This window comes from Psammomys obesus, unplaced genomic scaffold, assembly GCF_907164565.1.
Source record: "Psammomys obesus unplaced genomic scaffold, mPsaObe1.curated_primary_1811, whole genome shotgun sequence".
In the NCBI taxonomy this organism is placed as follows: Eukaryota; Metazoa; Chordata; class Mammalia; order Rodentia; family Muridae; genus Psammomys; species Psammomys obesus.
Window position 1 is genome coordinate 2,871,866 of NW_026590405.1, and position 16,225 is coordinate 2,888,090.

The window sequence follows — 16,225 nt, forward strand, 5'->3', positions numbered from 1 at the left end:
CGAAAGCTAGCCCTCTCCACTCTCGCTTTACAGAGTGTCGGAAAGCAAGGAACTGGAAGGGGGGAATCGTGCAGGGAGCACGTGGGGAAGGGTGGAAGGGAGGGGTGGAGAGAGGAGTCTCCTGTGAGAGCCACGGAGCTCGTGCTGGTTTTTTCACCCGTGAAATGAAAGCTGAGTGGTTCGCAGCAGCGACTCCCTGTAAGCTTTGTCAGTTTTTTGAAGCAGAAAATGACAGGCCCACACTGGCATTAAGTTTTTCTGCTCCCCGTTCCACGGTGAAGAAGTGGCCTTCAAGCTTGCTCAGGCCAAGTGCACACTGGGGAGAAGGAAGTGCTGGAGGCTGGGGAGCCAGAGCAAAGTCCCACCAAAACACTGGGGAGAGAATTCCGGGGGTTGGCTTGGGCAAGGACAATGGAAGAGGTGAAAATTCTTCAGGTCCCACCCGAGCAGTGGTGGTGCTCACCTTTAAACCCAGGCACGCGGGGTTAGGGGAGACAGAGGCAGGTGGATCTCTGTGAGTTCTAGGCCAGCCTGGTCTACGGAGCAAGTTCCAAGACAGACAGGGATGAACAGAGAAATTCTGTCTCGAAAAACAAAACAAAAATTCTGCGAGGCCCTGGCATTAGCCATTTCCTAAGTCATTGTATGTTGAAGCCACTGGTACATACAAAACATGGGTGTGTTAGCTTGCTGTCTTTGCTGTGACAAAGCACCATGACCAAAGCAACTTGGCAGGGGGCTATTTAATCTTTTTAATTTTTTATTTATTTTTATTTTATGTACACTGGTGTTTTGACATTGGCGTGTGTGTCTGTGTGAGGGTGTCGGATCCCCTGGAACAGGATAGTGGTGAGCTGCCATGTGGACGCTGGGAATTGAACCTGGGTCCATCTGGAAGAGCAGTCAGTGCTCTTACCCGCTGAGCTATCTGCAGCCCAATTTCATCTCACACCTTACAGTCCATCACTGAAGAAAGCCAGTGCAGGGACTCAGGGCAGCAGCCTGGAGGCAGGAACTGAAGCAGAGACCTACTGGCTCGCTCCTCCTGGCTTGCTTAGCTTGCCTTCTTATACAACCCAGGTCTACCTGCCCAGACATGGTACTGCCCACAGTGGGCTGGTCCATTTCACATTAATTATTAATAAAAAAATGTCCTAAAGAAATTGCCTATAGGCCAATCTGATGGAGGAGGCATTTTCACATTTGAGGTTCCCTCCTCCTGCCAGATGACTCTAGGTTTGTGTCAATATGACAAAAACAAAACAACAAACAAACAAAATTCACCAGTCAGGATTCCTGCCTGTGAAAGCTTGCTTTGAACAAGAACAAAATTAAAATTTTGAAATGTCCTCAAAAGCTGTAACCACAGAAGGGACGCATCTCTGCATGCGGTCAGGCTTCGGCACATTCCAGAAGTCCAAGGCCTCATCTACCCTAGATGGCATCCTGACTGTATGCAGAGAGCCCACAGCCCCGATATATGCAAATAAGAAACAGAAACGAGGAGCTGAGAGTTGGCTCAGCGGTTAAGAGCACTTGCTGCTCTTGCAGAGGACCCAGGGTCCGTTCCCAGCACCCACATGGTGGCTCACAACCACCCGTAACTCCGCTTCCAGGGAAGGCAACATCCTCCTCAGACCTCAGCAGGTACCGGGCACACACGTGGTACACAGACATACACGCACAGCAAAACACCCACACACATTAAAAAAAAAAAAAAAAAAAAAGATGAAAAGCTTCTATCACCATCTGTCTTTCATCCTCACAGAGTGGGGATTAGGCTGTGGGGGCATGTGGAGGGGGGGGGCTAATCTCATTTGTGTCCACTTCCCCAATCTCATGTGTACCCATCCCATGTGGCTAGCTGAGGGTCAAATCCACATCTGCTGCCTTCCCATCTGGCCCTATCTTCTGGCCGGGGTCCTCCTGCCTCAGTATCCCCTTTTCCGTGTTTAGCCGTGCCCGTGTCCCAGTGCCCCAGGGTACTCTCCGATGTACACATGCTGTGGGCCACAAATGCCAGCCGCCGCGTAACTGAATGCTCTCAGAACCGTATTAAACAGCAAGGGCTCGGAGAAATTAATAAGCTTTTTAATTAAAGCAGCGTGGCCAAAGTGCTATCATTTCCATATGTAGCTGATATGAAATTAATGAGATAGTTTACATTATCTCATTATACTGGGTGTTAAACCTGGTGGCTCCCAGCTCTTTCTGGGGCCTCATGTGACCTAACAGCTCTGGCTACCGTCACAGAGGGATTGGATTACAGACACACAGCTAACGGGGACACGGGGGTGGCTGCCTAGTTACACTGAATCCAGGACTTAACACTGCCACCAAAGTACAGAAGAGAGGACAGGATCTGTGGTCATGCACCAGCCCTGGGGAAAGGGAGGGGCTAGAAGGCTGGGGTCCTGTGGGATCTGGAAGCCAGCCTTTGCCCTGAGTATTGGTCATTCCTGACCTCTTTTCTCCCCTAAGTTGCTCTAGGTCAAGATTGCTGACCTTGGTTGACCAGGTGAGCTGAAAAAAAATTATATATATAAAATATATATATTAATAATATATAATATTATATATATGTTATATATATATATATACATATATACTGGTACAAGCACTTCTTCCACCTCACAGGGGCAGAAAGAGAGGGGAGGGTGCTCAGGGCTGGGGATCAGTGCTTGTTGGCACAGGACTTGTGTTTGGGAAGATGGTTCTGGAGAAGGATGGTGAGGGTCACATGGCCGTGTGAACAAGCTCTTACTGAACTGTACCTCAAATAGTTAAAATGATAACGATTGTGTTATATGTAAGTGGTGCCATGCCGAGGCCATCTTTTTGCTGCATGACTGACCTCTAACTGCACGTGGCCATTTCTAGAGGATTCAGGGGCCGGCCGCCGTGAGGCTTTCACCTTTCCTACAAGCACCCCTCCTCACCCACGAGGTCACTTACTCTTTAGTGTCACCTCAAGGACATGCAAGGAGAGGTGGGTCCTGGCCTCAAACTTCCTCCGTTATCTTTGCCACATTAAAACCTTTCTGCATCGGGTGCCATCAGAGATGATGGCTGGAGGGTTGCGGGGAGAAGACTCAATGGGGAAAATGTTTGCTTTGCAAGCATGGGGACCCGAGTTTGATCCCCAGCACTCAGGCGAAGAGGAGGGAGGACAGAGTAATCTCAGTGCTGGCGAGGCACAGACAGGGGATCCCTGGGGCTCTCTGACCAGTGGGCTTTAGGTCAGTGAGAGGAAGACCTTCTTGAAGGACATGGATGGAGTTCCCAGATGACGCATGAGGCCACGACCCTCCCCCCAGTTTCCGCTTGCACTACCTGCATACATGCATTAAAATAGAAAGGCTCACAGTTGCGGAGAACTAGCGAACTGGCCATACTCAGTGACTTATCAATGGGATGTAAGGCCCTCCCCTGGCCCTCCCAGCCAGTTATATGTGACTTTCCTAATTGCACATGGCCTCGTGGTCTCAGGAGTAGACCATGAGAGTGGCAGGATAGCAGGAGAGAGGATTCCTGCTAGGGGAAGTGGCCATGCATGCTAGATGAGGCTTTCTGGTGCTGTGGCTGCTTTGGGGCTCACCCAAATCTCTGTAAGTGGTCCCCCTCACGCTCTGTAAGCAAACACGACAAGCTCCCTGGTTCCCAAGTTGATGGAACTGAACTTTAGTTTGTCACCGGTGCCCTATCTGGTGAGGGAAGAGTCAGGTGTAGATTATGTTCCCTAGGGAAAGAGTTCGTAAAACACAGGGCTTCCCTATGAAGCCCAGGCCGGCCTCAAACTCAAGTATTGGAATTAGAAGCATGAGCTAACAGGTTCATTGTTTGCTCTTTGTAATTTTTTTTTTCAAACCATCAGAAAATTTCTAGTCCAATAATATCCTATTCTTCCCTCGAATCACTCTCATTTCCAAATGTTCAGGCAAAGAGAACCAGGCAGAACCTCTTTCTCTTTCCTGAAATTTTCAGAAAGTCAGGACACACTTGTGGGTTTTTTTGTTTGTTGTTCGTGTGTGTGTGTAGGTTAGAATTGACGTGTGCATCTGTCTTCCCCTGCTTTACATTTCAGTGATAGAAACTTATAGAAAGAAACATGTCTCTATAACATGTCTCCAGCAGTCAGCTGGAGAAGCAGGCTCTGTTTATTAACTTATTAATTTATCTTTTACCTGTCTTCAGATAGGGTCTCATGGAACCCAGGCTGGCCTTGAACTTGCTCTACAGTCAGGAATGAATATGTGATCCTCCACTTCCTGAGTGGTGGGATTCCAGGCGTATCTTGCCATGCTCTGCTTATGTGGCATTAGAAACTGTAGCATTAGGGATCGAACCCAGGGCTTTGTGGATTCTAGGCAGACATCTGCCTACCAACTGAGCCAGATCCTGGGTTCATAAATCCCCTCTTCACCCACTCTCTGATCTACTGTGCAATCCTCTTGTGAGTAAAACAAAACCTACATTAGAAATTTTATTTATTAGCTGGGCCATTAAAAAAAAAATCTACTAAACCCCAGGAGATTCCAGCCCACCAGAGTGAGTGGCTCTCTCTGTTTAACCTGCGAAGAAAGTTACTTCCTGAAGATCTGTCTGCATTTCGGTCCCTGCCTGCCTTACAGAGCCCTTTGTTGCCTACAAAGCCAACCTCCATTGCCCAGCTCACTAAAACAATTTGGACATCAATTCCGAAATAAAAGTCCTCCTAAACTGGGCAGGGCTTGGTGGTAGTATGCTTAGCATGTACAAGCAGACTCCCCATGACATTACAGATGGCTGCGTGTGGGTGCCAGGAATTGAACTCAAGACCTCTGGAAGAACAGACTGTACTCTTAACCACTGAGCCATCTCTCCAGCTAGTAAAGTTCGGTTTCAGCAAGAACTCTAAGTCAGTTTATCAAGAACCCACCCTCAAATCTGATCTGTGTGTGAGGGTTGGGGTGGCAAGGTCTTACGTAGCCTAGGCTGCTCTACTTTGGTTTGTAGCTGAGGCTAGCCTTGAACCCATGATCCTCTTGCATCCACACCCCAAGTGCTGAGGTTACAGGTATGTGTGTGCCTCCACATTTAGTGGGATCGCTATCAATTTCTGAAGAATCCCTGGTCCTCTTTGTCTTCAGGATAAAGGTGTCTGGAGACCCCAGCCCAGCATTCAGCAGGAAGCCTGTCAGGTCACCTTGCCCAACCACCTCCTTCTCACAGTGGTCCTCCCCAAAGGGGCTGTAAATCCCCACTCTCTGCCCCTGCATGGTCCCTGCACCTGCTGGGTTGTTGAGAAGGGAGTCTGCCTCGATGAACTTTGACCCCCCACATGGCACCCCACCGGTAACTACTTCTTTTTACACACAGACACCTGGGGCCATGGAAAGTATGCAAAATCAGTGTGTCATAGTCCAGCAAAGCAAGCTCAGGACACTTGCAGGGACTGAAGTGTTACAGCGTGGTCATTGTCCACAGTGAAATCAAACCAGGTATCAATAACAGGAATTCTTCAAACAATCGGGGCCCACGTAACCTAGTTTTAAATGATCCATGGATAAGAAAGAATCTCAGGGGAAATTAAAAAAAGACAGTGAACTGAGGGAAAATGAAAATGTGATATATCAAATTTAGCCCTGGGGCACACAGCTAAAGCCTGGCTGGGGAGGAGGAGATTTACAGGGCTAATGCTAGTGCGCAACCTAGATAAAAAGGAGCAAATAAACCCAAACAAATCCAAAGGAAGAAATATAGGAGAAGAAATTAAATACAATGCAGAAAGTCAGGGGGACAGAGCTGGGTCTCAGGAAAGATCAGCAAGGGTGTGACCAGCGGACACTGCGGAGCATCCCCACAGGTAACAGCTTATGTGAGAGGGGTCAACTGTTTGAACAGCACAAATCAGCAAACACATCTACCACAAGAGACTCATTGGAACAGCTTCATATGTTAGGAAGGAGAGGGATCAATGACGAAGATCTACGGTCAACAGAGACACAGCCTTCACCTCAGAGCAAAGAGGAGACAGGTTATTCTGGATCGACATGTAAATGGCAGTGGCCTGGTAACACAGACTCAGTTTACCCCGAATACTATGTTGCAGCAATGGATTAGTTTCGTGAAGTTTTTATGGTAACAGAACAAAGCCAACCGTGAATCAAGGCACTTTGGAACACATTCGTGGAGACACAAGGTAGGCAGGAAACCCCTCCCATTGCCTCAGGTGCTGTTTTAGGGAGGGCACTCTTAGCCTTTGGGTGGGTGGAAGGCAGGGGTCTGTTTGTATGTCCCCAAAACATTTACCCAATAGTCACAGGATATTATGTCGCACACAGCACTGGCCAATAAATGGCTATGAAGGGGCTAAGATAGCCCAGGATAAGTTGGCTCTGGACCTGCAACATTCCAGCTCCCCAGAATCAGAGGTTCCAATGAGTGAATTGGCCCTGTGGAATCTTTATATGGGTGTGGCCTTTTGGGGGACCCTCAGTTCAGAGTACTCCTCCATCCCTCCCAAATGCCCATTATCCAGCTGAAAATTATTCCAGGCATCTGAAGAGAAATTGGCACCAATCTATAACCCCTTTTGCACAAAACAGAGGGGCAGAGGTCCTCAGTTCTTGTATGAACTAGCATTACTCTGAGACCAAGTCAGCCAATAAAGAAGTAACTACAGATCAATGTCACTCTTTACTGCCTGTGAAGAAATCCTCAACAAAATATCAGCAAGTTGAATTCAGTACTTGTATCCACAAGAATGGGCAATTTTGATCAGCTGGAGTTTATTCTGGGGTGAGAAAAAAAAAAAGGTTCAGTATTCAAAAACTGCCAAGGCAATCCATCACTTCGAACCCAGGGCTGCCGCTAGGGCCTTTCCTAGCCAAAGATTCATTTTGTGTATGTGCACATGTGTGTATGTATGGATGGAGGTCAGAGGTCAGCCTTGGGCATTATTTTCCTCTACTGTGCTTCTTGAGACAGGGTCTCCCATTGGCCTAGATGTTTGCCAAGTCCGCTATACTGGCTGGCCAGTGAGCCTCAGGGATCTGCCTGTCTCTGTCTCCTCCACACCACTGGAATTATAGAGGCGTGCCACATAGCCTGCTTTCTGTGTAGGTTCAGGGACTTGAACTCTGGTCCTTGTGCTTGTGTGGTGGAAGAGGGAAAAGCCAGACGGTCATAGCAGTCAACACAGTAAAAGTGTTGGACAAAACATGCCCAGTCATGATACAGATGGCCTGACACATAGAAGGAAACCTAGCCTTAATTTTTTAAAGGTCACCCACAAAAACATCATTCATGCATAAGGACAGGCTCCCCACTTCATCACCACTGAAGAGGAGGAATGAGGCTCTGTCAGCCTTTATTCACAGTGCTGGCTTCCCCCCCCCCCCGTGCAAGAAAGTATAAGCAGGACCCACAAGGCTTCACGTGTCAGTGGGGAGGAGAATCTTGACTGTCAACCTGACGGCATTTAGGATCACGTAGGGAACAAGTCCCTGAGTGACTCTGTGAGGGCATTTCCCAGGCAGGTTGGACTGAATGGGACGGTCCACCCTGGTACGGCAGCACCATTTTTGGGGTTCTGGACTGAATATAAAAGAGACGATGAACTGGGCTCCGGCATTCACCTCTCTCTGCTTCCTGACTGTGGATGCAGTGGGCCCAGCTGCCTCAGGCTCCCACTGCCGTGCCTTCCCTGCTGTAACACTGCCCCTCAAACTGTGTGCCCGAATAAACCCTTCCTTCTCCCTTCCACATGACACTTCCATTGATTCTCTGGGGGTTTCACATCATGCACCCTGTCACAATCCCTTCCCAGTCCTTCCATGCCAACTCCCCCTTGTGACCTCCCCACCCGAAGAAGTAAAAATTAAAACAAGAAATAAACAAGTCGACTGGAGCATGGCCAATCTCCCCTTAAATAGAACTGAGTCCTCCTCCTCCCTCACTTGCACCGGAAGCCATCAATTGTTGACTCTTCAGCATCTTCATCACACTCTTTTGCTTTGTTTTTCAACACAGGGTTTCTCTGTAGCCCTGGTTGTCCTGGACTCACTTTGTAGACCAGGCTGGCCTGGAACTCACAGAGATCCACCTGCCTCTGCCTCCCAAGTGCTGGTAATCAAGGCGTGCACCTCCGCTGCCCAGCCTGTCACACGCTTTTTAAGGATTCTTTTCGGTGGCTTCCTGTGCAACCTCCAGAGCCACACAGGGTCACACACATGTCACATGCTCACTATAGGAAAGCAGCTCCCTCCACTCAGCAGACTTCTTAAAGCCTAAGAACAAAGAGAGGGGAGGTGGCTCAGCTCAGGTGCTCGCTGTGGAAGCACGGAGGCCTGCCTTCAATCCCCAGAATACCGAGAAAAGCTAGGTGTGGAGGCTTGTGTTTCTAAGCCCGGCACCGAGGGGCCTGAGAGATCTCTGGGGCTCTCTCTCTAACCTGCTGGCTAGCCTACTTGGAGAGTTCCAGGCCAGAGAAAGACATAGTCTTAAGAGAAAGCAAGGTAGACAGGTTACTCTCATTAGAAGGAAAAGACTGCCAAGGTTGGTGCATGTCTTAGTTACTTTGTTATTGCATTGATAAAGCACCATGAACAAGGCAAGTCATAAAAGAAAGCGTTTAATTGTGTTTACAGATCTAGAGGGTTAGAGCCCATGACTCATGGCCGACAGGCATGGCTGAGTACATCTTGATCCATAAAGCAGAGAGAGCCAACTGGAAATGGTGACACACAAAAGCTCACCCCTAAAGCTCACCCCGGTGACACACAAGATCACTCTTCCTAATTATGCCCAAGCCGTTTCACCAACTGGGGACCAAGTATTCAAATAGAAGAGCCTGTGGAAGAGGAGGAAGAGGAGGAGGAGGAGGAGGAGGAGGAGGAGGAGGAGGAGGAGGAGGAGGAGGAGGAGGAAGTTCACACTTTCCAGGATGCTCCTTCCAGAGAAATTGGGTCATAGCCACACAAACACCTGATGATAATTACAATTACCCAAACCAGAACCCAGCCCAGGCGCCCGTTTACTAGTAACCCACTAGTAGCCTTGCATACAAACTGGTCAGTCCACACTGTGCCCATTTGCTTGGCAGCAAGGAGGGTCATACTTTTGATATAGCTATGACAGCTAATCTCATTTGTCAACTTGAGATGAGATTTAGAGTCTTCAGAAACAAAACAAACTTGTGAGGGATTCTCTTGATGAGGTTACTTGGGGTGGAAAGACTCATCCTAACTGAAGGTACTGAGAGGATGACATAAACTCCAGTTTGTCTCCATTTTAGGACCAGGCCTGATTTTAAATGAAAAGTCATCAGTCCCAGGAATTAGACCATAGGTCATCAATTCCAGGAAAAAGACCATAAAATCCCCTACCCAAGGAACAGCATGTGGATAACCACAAGAATGGGAAAATATCTTGTCTCTGGATGGGGCATCTGTGCCAGGAAGCCTTATCTCATCCTGTAGTCAAACATTTGTGGCACAGGAATGCAGTCCACACAGACCACCTGGACGCAAGCCAATGAGGACTCGACCCTTGTAACTTCCCCTGTACGCACCAATGAGGTTTTAGATTACCTAACCCTTGCTAGAATTCCCCTCCTTTCCTATAAAAAAAGCCTACAAGCCTTTGTCTAGGGTCGCCATTTTGTAAAACGGTTTGGCCCTTGCATTCAGGTTTTCGATGACTAAAACACTCTTGCCAATTGCATATGTGAGTGGTGGTCGCTCTGCTGTGATTTCAGACTTAACAGGTGCCACCGTCTCCTGGCTGGGGTCCCAGGCAGCAAAGGAAGGACAGAGTAGACAGCGCACCAGCGTTCATCAATTTCTGCTTCCTTTTTTCGTTGATTGTTACCTATTACTTTACTTGCCCTCCCTCCTCTCCTCCCAGGCTCTCCCTCTCACTTCCCCTCATTCTGCTTCCTGTCTGTGGATATGATGCGACCAGCTGCCTCCTATTATTACTGCCATCACGCCTTGGCTGTCATGACGCGCTGTACCCTCAAACCGAGAACCAAAACATACCTCTTGTCAAGTACTTTGTCCCAGCATTAAGATGCCATACAGTTGGTGAACGCCTGGGGTGGAGTCAGGTGGGAATGATGCTGAGGGCAAAAGGCCGGTCCAAATCCCTCTGAGTCTCGGGGAATCCCGGAAGCCTGGCCCACCCTGAGGATTCCCGAGAGACAACGGGAAGATGCGGAGAACTGCACCACTCCCGAGCGTCCCGACTCTTCCCGCACACTCAGGGTTTGGAGGTCTTTTGGCCTGTTGGCCCTGGAGAGTTACCTGGGAGCAAGGAGGCTATCTCAGCCTTCTGTGGTTCCCCATCGACTCGGCTTTGGGAGAGGAAATTCCACTTCTCATAGATCAGCGGTCTACACACCTGAATCCGCAGGCAGCAGGAAGAGAGAGTGAGCCGCTAGGTCTAGTTTGAAATGCTGAAACCTCAAGGCCCGCCCACAAGAAACACGCTTCCTTCAACAAGGCCACGCCTACTCCAACTAGGCCACACCTCCTAGTAGTGCCACTCCCTTTGAGCCTATAGGGGCCATTTTTACTCAGTCCCCCACAGGCCTTTATTCTTACACACGCAGCTGGCCTTGAACCCTTGCGGCCTGTGGGAGTGAGGGGAGTGGGAGGGATCAGGTGGCTGGAGAATCAATGTGAGCTGATTCCTCTGGGAATCTTTTTCTTTTCTGTTTTGCTTTTGAGCACGTTTGGTAATGTAGCTACCTCATCGCTTTTCAAAATGTAATTAAAATGTTATTATATCATTCCCCCTCCCTCTCCTCCCTTCTACCCTTCCTGTGTCTGTCTGCCACACATATATGCAGCTTTTCCTTTAACCATTAGTGTTACATATTCATACATGTAAGGTAATAAACACATAAATACAAATTGCTGGCTTTGCTTAGTGTTGCCTGCGTTATGTTTCTTGTTTGGTTGGTTGGTTTTGTTTTGTTTTTCGAGACAGGGTTTCTCTGAGTAACCTTGGCTGTCCCGGACTCACTTTGTAGACCAGGCTGACCTTGAACTCACAGAGATCCTCCTGGCTCTGCTGGGATCACAGGCGTACGCCACCACCACCGCCCAGCTTGCATTATATTTCTTAATACTGAATAACCAGCCAGGTGCCCGTTCCTGGGGAACACTGATTCTTCCTCTCCCAGTAGTTGTTAATTGCTCGTAGCTCTTCCTTTAGGGATGGACCCTGTGACCATCCTCCCCTCCCCGAATCCACGTTGTGATGTCAACTGCCATCGGAGTTGTTCAGGCCCTGTTTAAGCAGCCATCCTCTCGGTCCTGTTTGTCCATCCCCTTCTTCTGCCCTCCTGGAACTTTCTATCTTCCCACAGTGCCCGTGGCTATGGAAGCCTGCCCTCCTTGTTCTGCACTTATCCCACAGTCCCTTCCCTGTCTCTGTGGCCCTTTATCAGTTCTTAATAGTTAGATGTTTTGTTTTGTCTTTTTTTCCTCAAGGACAAATGCACAGAGACCACTCATTCACCTCTTATTTGGGGAGATGCTTTTTGCAAATATAATCCTGGCATGCAAGGACCCTCATCGTGACCCCATGTCCTTATACGTAGAGGGAGGTGTGGACACAGCCACATACTGAGGGGAGGGCATGCAATGGCAGGTAGAGGCTAGTGTGACAATACATGAGGGAACTCCAGAGACTTCCAGGAGTTTCTGAGAAGCTAAAAGATGCTGGAAAGGACCCTCTCTAGGGGACCTCCAGAGGAAGTAGGCCCTGTGAACCCTGGACCCCTGCCCTGGACTTCTGCCTCAGCACAGAGAGAATTCATCTCTGCTGATTCAGGCTCCCACTGCGTGTGGTCATCGGTTACCACAATATTGGAAACAGAAGATGAGTGTTAGCCACAATCTGAGGAGGTTCCAGGCCAGCTCTGGCAGGCTTTGTAGAACAGGTGGCTTTTTAGAGGCGCTCTGTCCCGAAGGCAGAGCTAGCCCAGCTCACAGGTTTACGCAGTGCAGGGGGAGTCAGAGGAGGGTTGAGCATGCTCAGGCCCCGGAAGCTTCCTGGTGCTTCCACTGAGGATAGCTTGTTGGTGGGCAAGGGATGAGTGTACACAGAGCCCTCTTCCGCCTGACTTCTCCCCAGCTGGCACCACTCTGCCCAGAACTCAGTATCTCCCCTGCAAGCAGCAGCTTAATTAGAGGGAGCTGTCCGGCTGTCTGTGTCTGTCTGTCTGTAGTGCTTCCTTCCTAGTGCTGAAGGGTTGGACCTTGGCTGGTGACAGTGTCTCTGTACACCTCTGGCTAGCAACCTGCACAGCCAGCTGTGGGGGGGTGGTCAGTGGGGGAAGGCCTGGAGTTCCTTCCTGGCTGACTCTGAGATGTGAGGCAGGTCAAAGACAGAGAGGCAGGAAGGAGTCCAGTAACCTGTCCACTTCAGTGTATCTTAGGCAATGAGATTTAGTAGGTCCCAGGACAAAGTCCCATCTTCCCCCACACAGCGCTCACGGGTAGATCCAGATCTAGGGGAGTAGGAAAAACAGTGAGTGAGTAGACCAATCAGTGAGGTTGGTTGATGAGGCCTTCAGAAGGGCTGGGATTTACAGTTTGGCCAGTAAAAACCCCTGGTCTCAGCCCTGGGACAAGGGGTTGGCTGGTCACCTTGGGGTGTAATAAAGGACAATAAAACCAGGAAGGGGAGAGGAGCTCCCCAGTGAGTGGGATGAGGCTGGGTCATTCTGCACAGAGGTTAGGGAAAGGCCTGGCAACAGGTGCTGGAGAAGAGTTTGGGCAGAAACCCCTCCCCCATAGTGGCGGCCATGTCCTATTTCCTCCCTATAAGCACTTGTTTATAGGAGATGGTGTGAGGAGATCCAGGCTAGGCCCTTATGCTGGGGGTGTCCTGGGTTGTCCATGTGGCATTGAAGTCCATTTTCAGAAGGCAGAGGATGAGGCCTGGGAGAGGGACAGAGAGATGAGGAAGAGAGAGCAGGAGGAAAGGGGAGATGGAGGCGGAAGCAGCCCAGGGGAGTTGTTTGGAGACACCAAGGAAAGGCTTCCATGATGTTTTCATCTGGAGCCTCATGGGTGAAAGTGATCTTGGATCCGGAGTCTAGAACTTCGGCGGGTGTGTGTGTGTGCAGTTTTCTGGGAGAGGGGAAGAAGCTGCAGCTGCAAAGAGTGAGACAAGCAGAGGCGGGAAAGTGAAGGGAGCAATCCTATTGCCCTTGGCTAGGTGCTCACTGGCCCTACACAACGTGAGGGTATAGCACACAGCGGACAGGGCTCCTCCCAGTTCCCAGGCAGGAAGCCAGAAGTCTGGGTGGTCTGGGTCAGCAGGCCCTGTAGGGGCAGGAGCACCTCTGTCCTCCCCTGGGGTGAAGAATGGGCAAGTCTCTGGTCCTCTTATGCTGGGGTGCTAACTTCAGTCTCTGGGCTCCACACCCGTGGCCTCTTGGCCTCGTGCTCAGGGCACCACAGCGTCCCAGACCACCGATTATGAAAATACATAGTAACCACAGGGTTCACAGTTGAGAAAATAAAAAGAGCGATTGATGAAGATGGTCCCCAAGAGGAAAATGAGCAAAGGATTTGCTTTCACAGAAGCGGACAGCTAGATGGCTAGCGAGTAAATAGAAAGCTTTCCAGCTTAAAAAAAAAAAAAAAAAATTAGAAAAGACACTGACCCTACTGGCTACCCACAATATGTAAATTAAGAGGAGGTGGTAGGCGCATTCTCCTTCAGAAGGTGAAGCCAGAGCATATGATTAAAGACTGGGGGGGGGGGCAACCAGAGCCATACCCATCAAGCTGGAGAATAATTCATCAGGAGAGGTGACTAGGGCAGCTCAAAAAGTACGCTATTGTTACCTAATTTAGTGTCTGGTAATACTGAGAGAATAGTTAGCACTCTAAGTTTGTTAGCTGGATGGTTTAAGAGTTGCTAGTACCAAAAAGGAAATTGCTGAAGCAAGACTGTCAGATTAAAAGTCTTTTGCAAGACACTCCTGAGTGACTCCAACCAAGCCTCCGGTCTCTGCTCCTCCTGTGTGGGTGGGGCAGGATGTGGATGTTCACAGCTCAGCTCCTCAGGCTGGGTGAGTGACTCTGAGTCTTGGGGGCCTCCTTCGTCCTAACGCCCCTCCAAGTACAGAAGCCAGCTGGTCCTGTCGCCAGGCTGATGCCCGGGGCCACCAGCCTTCTGCATTCTCCTTACCAGAGCAGAGTCGCAGGCAGTCTGCTTCCCAGCTGGCCGCTTACTCAGACATGGGGCCCCTTCCATTCATTTCCAGCTGTTGACAGCAGATGTCCCTGAAGATGACCAGAAAGGAGGGCAGAGGCTTTTCCTAGTGCAGCCATCCCAAGACTCAGAACTCAGGATCCCAGGACCTGGGGGGTAGAGGTAGGGGAAAGTCTTTGATGGTGGGTGAAGTGGGAAGGACAGATGGAAATCGTAGTTGGAGGATCTTTTTTTCCAGCCAGTGGTGGTTGTCCTGTCCTGTAGGGTGACAGAGGACAGAGGATGCAGAGCCTCTGGAGTTCGGCTGGCTGTATTCTGACAAACTAAAGCGGTGTACACGTGAGGGCTGAGTGAGTCAAGTGAAACGGAAGCCGCTGGTATGGTTCAAGGTCGAGAGGCTGAGGGGGGAGGGCTCTAAATTCAAAGGCCAGCCTGGACTACATGGACAGTATGAGGTCAGCCTCAGCAACATGAAGAAAACACACACACATAGAGACAGACAGAGAGACAGAGGCACTGTGTCCAATGAATTAATCAAAGATGAGAAGCAATATTTCAGCCAGAGAGATTGGTGTTTTAAGGAAAACCAAACCAGGATGCAAAGGGCCCAACAGTGATCAACTCTTCACAGGGTGGCTTCTGCAGGGGGCCCTCTGGCCCCATGGCCTGGGAGAGGGCCAGCGGCTTCCCTGTGCTTCTTCTAAACCGAGAACTCAGAGTCCAGGTCCATGAGAGCACAAGGGGGACGCGTAAGCAGGGTGTGTGTGACCATCTCCATTGTGACGTGTGGGGGCTGGGCAGTCACCATGCCGCCCGGAATGTCCCCACTGCCTGCCTTCCAAAAGTGAAGGACACACTGAGGGTTTGAGTGTAAATCCCAATTCCCTGTGAGCACGCCACAGCTGTGCCGGTGGTCAGGAAGGCATCTGCCCCCCACATCACCCCTCTCATGGCTGGTCCCCCAGCCTGCCTCATTCTCCATCTTCTGTACACATCACTGATGCCTTCCCCCTGTTCATAAACACAAGGCATGCACATATGCCCGAATGTCCCCCTTTGCTCATAAACACAGGACACATGCACGCCCCTGCACTCGGCACCATTCTGATGTTTAATGTGGAATTTACAAGGAACCTCACTGTTCAACACATCTCACTGTTCAACCATTGGAAGACGATACATCCGAGGGGAAAACCAGAGTCCTTGGGAGACCGAGTGCAAGACCCAAAGAAAAAGTACAGACCCATTTCTGTATAAGAATATATTATTTAAAAGACAGTTTAAAAATAAAAATTCTGTACAACATCATGAATTCCTGTTTTTATACCAGTGAACAAAATGGTTCTTAGAAAACATGGTCTGTGGCGGGTCATCAGGGGGTCGCCTGGGCATGACCCTCTTTGTGTGGAGGATCCTGGGAAGCCCCACTGGCTCTGTCCGCTCAGAGGCCACAGCTCCGCTGCTTTAACCGGTACAGTCTGCTGGGAAAAGAGGAAGACGGCATGTTTTTCTCTGTGGGAAATGGAGAAGGCACAGCCACAGGACTGAGTGAGAAGTTGAGATGGTAATAGAATATATGGGATATTAGCATATCACAGACATGCTATAGGAAAGACCTGGGCTGGGGAGGGCTAGGAGCCAACCCTGCTTTTGCAGAGGACCCAAGTTTGAGCCCAGGCAGCCACAGCTGCCTGTAACTCCAGGGTATCCAATACCTTCTTCTGTTCCCTATGTTCACATGCCCACACATACATACATAGTTACAAATAAAATAAAGTCTTTTCTTTAAAGCAGAAGTAGAGCTGGAGAGGTAATCCAGTGGTTAAGAGCACTGGCTGCTCTTCCAGAGGACCCAGGTTCAATTCCCTGTATCCACATGGAGGCTGACAACTATCTGTAACTCCAGTTCCAAGTGATCCAGTGTATTCATCTGGACTCCACAGACACCAGGCATTCAAGTGATACCCAGACATATAAGCAGGCAAACACACAACACACACATGGC

General features: G+C 49.6%; 1 protein-coding gene across 4 annotated transcripts in view; it reads right to left on the reverse strand.

Annotated features, from left to right (window-relative positions):
• Positions 1 to 15,318: 15,318 nt before the first annotated feature.
• Pde9a (phosphodiesterase 9A) overlaps positions 15,319 to 16,225 on the reverse strand; it is an 83,494-nt gene continuing 82,587 nt past the window's right edge. For 3 of the 4 annotated variants that reach the window (XM_055607123.1, XM_055607121.1, XM_055607124.1), the window contains one exon: positions 15,319 to 15,701. The gene's annotated coding sequence lies outside the window, so the exon portion shown is untranslated. The remainder of the gene's footprint in view (positions 15,702 to 16,225) is intronic. The other variant, XM_055607122.1, reaches the window with a different exon arrangement.